Below are 8583 nucleotides of genomic sequence, written 5' to 3'. Positions count from 1 at the left end.
AGGCAGGTTGGTAGACTGTGACCTTGACTGGAGACAGCAGTAAAAGTGCTTTGGGAATCATCTTCACTGTGCCTCTACCCAGTGCCCCCACTTGCCTGACTTTTACCTTGCCAATTGTTTTTCTTCCTTGTCCAGTTCTTGAATGACCTCAGACCAGATTGAATGACCTCAGACCAGAAGGAATAGGCCAGCAGCGAGAACACAGCCTAGAGCAGGCTAAGGTATGGAAATGTCTTAGCTCAGTGGCCTAATTTTTTTTTCATGTACAGACACCTAGAGTGGAACAATTGTGAAGACACCTCTTAAACCTATGAAGCCTGAGGCTAACTTTGGGGTGGAGCTGTCGGAAATGAATGCAGTAAGCTGGTTAGCAAGATTTTTCATCGGGTGGATTCCCCATTGCCTTCCTGGTTTGAGGGGGAGGGTCCCTTTCAAACTTTTTTTTTTTTTTTTTGTATATGAGTACATTGTAGCTGACACACCAGAAGAGGGCATCAGATCCCATTACAAATGGTTGTGAACCACCATGTGGTTGCTGGGAATTGAACTCAGGACCTCTGGAAGAGCAGTCAATGCTCTTAACCGCTGAGCCATCTCTCCAGCTCCCTTTTAAACTTCTTAGTAGCAGCATTAATTCTTGCTTGGTTTCAGTTCTGACAACCACAGCAGTCAGGAGTTTGAGTAAGAGGTATGGTGGGAAAGATGGCTTAGCTTCTTGTAGAGGGCCAGAATTTGGTTCCCAGCACCCACATTGGTTGCTCACAACCACCTGTAACTCTAGCTCCAAGAGGAGCTGACACCCACCTCTGGCTGCCAAGGGCACTAGCCCTCATGTGCATGTACCCCCTCATAATTAAAAATAAAATATATTTTCTTTAAAAATTGCCATTCTCAAGGTTGGGAGTCAGGGTGAAGAGTAACATCCCTCTGCCTTCACATTCCTGCTGTGACAGACTGCTGTGAGCTAAAAGTAGACCCCTTTCTCTCTTAACTCACTCTGTCAGTGTTTTATGACAGCAACAGAAAAGAGACCTAGATACCTGCCTCTTCCCTATGGTTCTGAGATCTGTGAGGGTTGGAGGAGGAGGGAAGATACAGCCCCTCATATTCTGGGGGCACAATCACAGGGGCGGGGCAAGGGTAGAGGAAGTCACTTCTCAGATTCCACCGAGGACTGAGGACTGTGCAGACTCACTGCTGGGCCTGCCTAGCCATCCTCTGAACTCCACTCCTGCGGAGCAGACTGGCAAAGTCAAAAGAAAGCTCTTTAAAAGACAGATCTCAGCCCTGTGCCTTGCATTTCTGATTGCCAAGATTCTGCCCTCCTGGCCTGGCCATTCCCACCCTTCTGCATTTCATCCATTTTTCTGTGTTCCAGAGCTCTCAGGAATATCAAGGATGAAAACAGCCCCAAGCATCCCTTTCTCCCATGCTCTCCCTTCCTTGAGGATTGAGGGAGTTTTGAGGAGAGATGTTGGTCAGTTCACAGAGAAGTGAGGGAAGGAGGGAGGAGAGACCTGGGAAGTGGGTTCAGGATGCAACTTGTCTGAGTCTACTGAGAAAATTATATAAAAATTACATAAGTGGACTTATTACTAGAAATAGAAAGGGTCAGTGGAAGCCTGGGTTTGCTGTGAGCCACGTCCCCAAGGCTGCCCTTGCCCAGGACATAAGGTGTCTTGTCCTGTACTGCACTTATATGGCAGTTGAGAGGTCCAAGAAGGGAAGCCACTATGAATTTTATACTGAGGTGATGGGATCTGCCGTGCCATAGCATGGGAGGCTTTCCTGGTTCTGGTCTGCTTGTCTCAAGATAACTCCTTGCTAGCATGTCCTGTGGCTGTGCTTGGGAACAAGTGAGAGGGTGAGTGAGAATCCATAATCCAAGGGCACGTGGAGAAGATGACTCCAGAAAGCTCAGAGTGGGAGTCGCTTAGGAAGCCTACTATGGGATACTAGGCCCACTGTGGGATGCCAGGCCTACTGTGGGACACTGGGCCTACTGTGAGATGCCAGGCCTATTGTGGGATTCTAGGCCTACTGTGAGATGCCAGGCCTTCTGTGGGACACTGGGTCTACTGTGGGACACTGGGCCTACTGTGGGATGCCAGGCCTCCTGTGAGACACTGGGCCTACTGTGGGACACTGGGCCTACTGTGGGATGCTAGGCCTACTGTGGGATGCCAGGCCTACTGTGGGACACTGGGCCTACTGTGAGATGCCAGGCCTACTGTGGGATTCTAGGCCTACTGTGAGATGCCAGGCCTTCTGTGGGACACTGGGTCTACTGTGGGACACTGGGCCTACTGTGGGATGCCAGGCCTCCTATGAGACACTGGGCCTACTGTGGGATGCTAGACCTACTGTGGGACGCTAGGCCTACTGTGAGATGCCAGGCCTTCTGTGAGATGCCAGGCCTATTGTGGGACACTGGGCCTACTGTGAGATGCCAGGCCTACTGTGGGATGCTAGGCTGTTTTTTGTTTCTCAGACTTGGGATATATAATCTGATGGACTTAACTGTGGTCTGCATTTTTCAGACTCTCTCATCCCACTGACTACCTTCGTTCCTCTTCTATTATTTCTTTTACCTTTCTAAAAGTGATCAGATATGACATTAATATTTGTTGATCCTTAAGTACCAGGTGCCATACTAAATATTTTAAGTTGTCTCATGATAGCTCTATGAAGTAGATTTCTTGAGTGCTGTTTCTGTTCATACAAGCCACTTTTCTTTCTCTTTTAATTATTTTTACTACTATGTCATCATCATCATCATCATCATCATCATCATCATCATCAAAGACAGGGACTATCTGTGAGGCCCTGGCTGTCCTAGAACTTGCTACAAAGATCAGGCTTTGAACTCACAGAGATTTTCTTGCCTTTGCCTTCCAAGTGCTAGGACTAAAGGCCTGTGCCACTGTGCCTGGTTCTGACTCACTGTTTTTGAGACAAGGTTTTGCTATGTGTTCCAGGGTGGCTTTGGACTTATGGCACTCTTTATGCTTCAGCCTCTCCAGTGAAGCATTACAGCGTTTGCCACTTTCTATAGTAGAGGTGGTGGGGCTATCAACCACACTGCTGTGATTCCAGTATGCCAATCCTTGGACACTGTGATTGATTAAAGGCCTGAGCAACTAACCAGAGCTTCTCATGAGATTTGATGTTTGGATGCTAGACCAGTAACTGTGAGAATTTAGACGGGAAATAGACTGACTGTTGAGTTATAATCAGGACACCTGTATCAACCCTTTTCTCCCTGCTATGTCTCAGGGATCACAGTAGATGAGGCAGGGGATGGGGAGGTATGCTGTAAAATGCAGTTTTCTCACCATGAATGACATGTCTAGCCTATTCATGAATGCACCGAAGCTGTGGTTACCTACATAAGACCTCCACAAGATCAGCTAGCCAAAACTCTGTCATAGATGGGGTAGATGAACTCTAGGTCCACCCCTTACTGAGGAGCTATTGGCAGTTGATAGCTGTGAGGGGTGGGGCAGGGATCATTCTTTTTGGAGGATGTGGCTACTGGCCAGTTTCTTATGCTCCCGTGGATGGCCCCACACCCATGCACATATGGGCAGCACTAACTGGGCAGCACTAACTGGGCAGCACTAACTGGGCTTAGTGGTTTATCAAAAAAGAAAACAGAAAAAAAAGTTGGGAGGGAGATGTGTTGGAAGGATATGGGAGAGTTGGAAGAAGGAATGGGGATAAATATTTCATTTTATGCCTGTATGGAAGTCTCAAAAATAAAGAGAAATAAAAAATAGGGGAGCTAGAGAGATGATTGCAGTCTGCTCTTGCGGAGGACCTGAGTTTGGTGCTCAGCATCCATGTCTGATGGGGCTCACAAGTGCCTGTGGGTGCAGCTCCAGCTTTAAGTGATCCATCGCCTCTGACCTCTGAACACACATGTCCATAACACCCTGTACACACAATTAAAATAATATTAAAAATAGATCTAAAACAACCCCTCAGACCTCAGGTGTCTAGGGGCCATGCTTGCTGTTGCTTGGAGATCAGTAAATGACAAGAACGGCCATCTACAATAAGAATAAGACCCCATCCACAAAAGGCATTAAGTGGGGAATGGTGATAGAATGCAGAGGTGAAAACATTTGCATCCTTATATTACTGGTGGTCAGGGTCTGGGCCGGGTCCTTCCAGGTCCTTGGCTTCTTATCCAAAGAATTGAAGATGGGCACTCACCCAGGTTTGTTCAAGTAGCAAGGGTTGAGAACAAAGCAGTAGACAAGATCCGAATACACTGTAAGAGGGCAGCCAGCCACGAGTGAAGGTCCACAAGGGCCCCAATATTTTTCTCTCATATATTGCATCCTGGACACGCTTTCCCCTCCCTCTCTTCCTCCAGTCTCTCCCTTTATCCCCCCTCCCCCAGATCCACCCTGCTCTGTCTCTTCTCAGGAAAGAGCAGCCCTCCCAGGGACATCCACCAAACAAGGCATAACAAGCTACAATAAGACCAGGCACATCACATCAAGGCAGGATGGGGCAACCCAGTAGGACGGAAAGAGTCCCACGAGTAGGCAAGAGTCAGGGACTGTTAGGGTTGAGTAGCTTGGTGTTCTTGAAGGGTCTAATTCTTATTTGTGGCTTCTTTTTATGGGGTTAAAGAGGAAGAGTTTGGTCACAAGCGGTACAGTGGGGTGGTTTTCTATTGTTACTGAGAGTTTAGGCTATATAATCACTTTCCTTATATACATGAGCCTTTCCATAATGCCCCGATTTTAATCATTTCACATCCCATTGAACGCAGGAAGAAGATGGTAAATAGGGCATTCTCCCTCAGAGTTTACTTGAAGACAAGGTTTGAGTTATTCCACATACTCCACAGACTGATTCAGACTAGATCAGCCTTTCTGCCTTTAAACTGGATACACTGGGGATACAGTTGAGTGAATTGGAACAGTCTAAATTTGATTGTTACCAGGAGCTGAGACATCTGTTGTTCAGAGAGGGAGGTGTACCGGTGGAGCTCTGAGGGTGCTCTGCAGTTGCTAAGTGCATTGTTTGGAGAGGGCTACACATGTCCAGTACATACAGGTAAAGCAGTTAAACTGCCAAGTGCATTATTACAAGGGGAGGGCTATGAATAACCCAAATCCAGTCCCAGCTTACTAAATTATTTCCTATGTTTGCCTGGCTCACCTGGATTTAATCAGGGTTGAAGGCCATCTTCTTCCTTTCTAAGATTTATTTTTAAAAAAATTGGTGTGTGTATGTGTGTGTGTGTGTGTGTATTTGTGGCCCAGATACTATATCAGATCCCCTGGAGGTGTAGTTACAGGCGGTTGTGAGTCACTTGGCCTGGATGCTAAAATTGAACTCTGATCCTCTGCAAGAGCAGTACGTGCTCTTAACCACAGAGCCAGCTCTCCAGTTCTGAAGACAGCCTTTTGATCCTCCTGACTCTGTTTCCTGAGTGCTTGGAACTGTCCAACACTGGGCCCTTGACTCATGTCTGTCATTTTAAATATTCCTACTCCAGTGCTTGCCTAGTATGCATGAAGTCCTGGTTTTGGTTCCCACCACCACACAAGTCAAGCATGGTAGCTTGTAGTACCGAGTACTTGGGAGGCGGAGAAGCGGGAGAAGCGGGAGAAGCGGGAGAAGCGGGAGAAGCTGGAGAAGCGGGAGAAGCGGGAGAAGCGGGAGAAGCGGGAGAAGCTTCTCAGGAGAGCTCAGTTTCACTCTCAAATGCATCGCGAGTTCCAGGTTTGTCTGGCCTATGTGAGATCCTGTCTCAAAAACCAAACAAGCAATAAAGACAACAACAATAACCAGAGCAAAATAATCCTCTACCCCAGCCCTTTTTAAAGGATGTATTTTTATTTTATGTATATGAATGTTTTGCTTCATATATATGTGTATCACATGCATGCCGTATCCATGGAGGATAGAAAAAGGGTATCAGAACCCCAAGAACTGGAGTTACAGATGGTGGTGAGCCACCATGCAGATGCTGGGACACAAACCAGGGTCCTCTGCAAGAGGAGTAAATGTGTTTAGCCTCTGAGGCATCTATTTCAATTTTTATCAGCACTGCTCCAAACCTAAAACCAAGTGAGTACTGAGCAAAACACAGGGCTGTCCAGCCAGCAGCCTCCATTAGACAACCTGATCCAGCCAGCAGGTTCCATTAGACTGCCTGATTTCTTTCTTTTTTGGGGGGGAAAGGGGTGTTTTGAGACAGGGTTTCTGTGTAGCCTTGGCTGTCCTGGAACTCACTCTGTAGACCAGGCTTGTGGGAAGCCGCCCCCACATTCGCCATTACAAGATGGCGCTGACAGCTGTGTTCTAAGTGGTAAACAAATAATCTGCGCATGTGCCAAGGGTAGTTCTCCACTCCATGTGCTCTGCCTTCCCCGTGACGACAACTCGGCCATGGGCTGCAGCCAATCAGGGAGTGATACGTCCTAGGCGAAGGATAACTCTCCTTAATAGGGACGGGGTTTCGCTTTTGCTTTGGGCTTGCTCTCTTGCTCCTAAAGATGTAAGCAATAAAGCTTTTGGGCTTGCTCTCTTGCTCCTAAAGATGTAAGCAATAGAGCTCTGCGCTCTGGCGCTCTGGCGCTCTGGCTCCTAAAGATGTAAGCTTTGGGGGGCTTACACTCTTGCTCCTGAAGATGTAAGCAATAAAGTTTTTGCCGCAGAAGATTCTGGTTTGCTGCGTCTTTCCTGGCCGGTCGTGAACGCGTGTAAGACAGGCTGGCCTCGAACTGGAAAATCTACCTGCCTCTGCCTCCCAAGTGCTGGGATTAAAGGCGTGCGCCACCACCGCCCGGCTACTGCCCGATTTATTGAGTTGGTATATCACTGTGCTTTCTAAATAGATTCTCAAAATATTCCTCCAAACATTCCTCTTAGGAAAAGAGAGTTGTCCTTTTGTGATTGTGTGTGCTGTTGTGTACATGTCTGTGTAAGTCTGTATTGTGACTATATATTTATACATCTCTGGCATGAGATGTATAAATCCCTTGAATCAATACATTACATTTATGTACATATATACACTATATACATATATGTATAGTGAGTTTATATATGCACACACATATATATATATATATATGTATATATTGTGAATATGTACCTACATATGTATGGAACATATTAGGGTCCTTTGAAGGTGTCAACACTTGTATATTTGTGTGGGAGTTTCTCTTTCTCCCCTAACTCTCTCTCCTCGCTCAGGGTCTGGCTAACCTGAAGCTCACTGTGTAGTCCTGAGCAGTTCCTGAGGATTCTAATTCTCCTGAATTAGCAGCTCCCTGTCTTATTCTCCTCAGCATGGAGATCACGGCCGTGATCCACCTCCCTGGGCTCTTCTTTTCTATGTTTAGTTACCACAACTCTGGTGAATGTGATAGCATTCACTATAATTACTCCTTCACACGTGTATGTGCTGTGCCTTGATCATGTGTACCCCCACTTCTCTGTGAGGCTATCTTCCATTCTCTGCTCTCTTCCTAGCACCTGGTCCCTAAATAACCTTAATTTCCTCCCATTCTCCTTTCCCCACTCCTAGTGACCAGCACGACAAGGATTTTTTTTTTTTAAGATTTATTTATTATGTATACAGCATTCTGCCTGCACGGATGTATGTCTGAAGGCTAGAAGAGGGCAGCAGATCTCATTATAGATGGTCATGAGCCACCAGATAGTTGCTGGGAATTGAACTCAGGACCTCTGGAAGAACAACCAGTGCTCTTAACCTCTGAACCATCTCTCCAGCTCAAGAATTGTGTGTGTGTGTTTATTTTTTAGATACATGTCTCACTTTGTAGCCAGGCTTATCTGTAATCCATTATGTAGCACAGGGTAGCCTCAAAGTTACAATTCTCCTGCCTCAGCTCCTAAGTGCTGGTATTATAGATATGTGCCTACTCTGTACTTCTACACTGTTATGGTTTTCTTAGCTGAGTGGGGAAAACTGATGTTTGTTTTTCCATTCCTGGCTTGTGTCTCTTGAGATAAATTCTGGGGATGCTCTTTTCAATTTGTTCTTTTGTGGAACTCAGCTTCACGGGACCTGCAGGGGACGTTCTATGCCTAGGAGAAGGAGGACACAGGCCTGGCCTAAGATCTCAACTTTGAGGCCCGCAGAGGGAGTCCAGTGAATGGGCTAAATGAGGTGTGACGCTCCTGGCCCCGGGAACATTGGGCTCTAGTTGAACACAGATGTAATATTCCAGAAAGAACTGAGCAGGAAAGCAAGTGACTCAGCTTTCTGAAAGTCCCCGGCCCTGGGGAAGGGTCCATTTCACTTCCTGCGTTTCTCCAAATCTCATCTTGTCCAGAGGGTCTTGGAGCAGGCCCAGGGGCAGCGCTTGGCTCCGCAGGCCCTGAATGGGCGGGACGTTGTTAGAGTTCCAGAAGAGCTGGGACACCAGGATGGGGGAAGTCTTGAGCAACAGCACAGCCCCCCCCCATCCCTCTGAAACCTGAAGTAGCTCATGGCCAGAGTTTGTTTCTTAATTTCTTCCTCTTTTAGCACTTGCTATCTACTCAGAGCCCCGAGGTGCTTGATCTTGGACTGAACTCATTTGGGAG

At 47.0% G+C, this 8583-nt stretch overlaps 1 pseudogene across 1 annotated transcript in view; it reads left to right on the top strand.

Annotated features, from left to right (window-relative positions):
- Nucleotides 1-8583, top strand: part of Gm21104 (predicted gene, 21104) — an 83153-nt pseudogene that overhangs the window by 659 nt on the left and 73911 nt on the right. The window contains exon 2 of the transcript NR_169011.1: nt 136-221. The product of NR_169011.1 is annotated as a predicted gene, 21104, transcript variant 1 (transcript). The remainder of the gene's footprint in view (nt 1-135; nt 222-8583) is intronic.

Source organism: Mus musculus, chromosome 4 (assembly GCF_000001635.26).
Source record: "Mus musculus strain C57BL/6J chromosome 4, GRCm38.p6 C57BL/6J".
Taxonomy (NCBI): Eukaryota; Metazoa; Chordata; class Mammalia; order Rodentia; family Muridae; genus Mus; species Mus musculus.
This window is presented reverse-complemented; position numbering and strand designations above follow the sequence as displayed.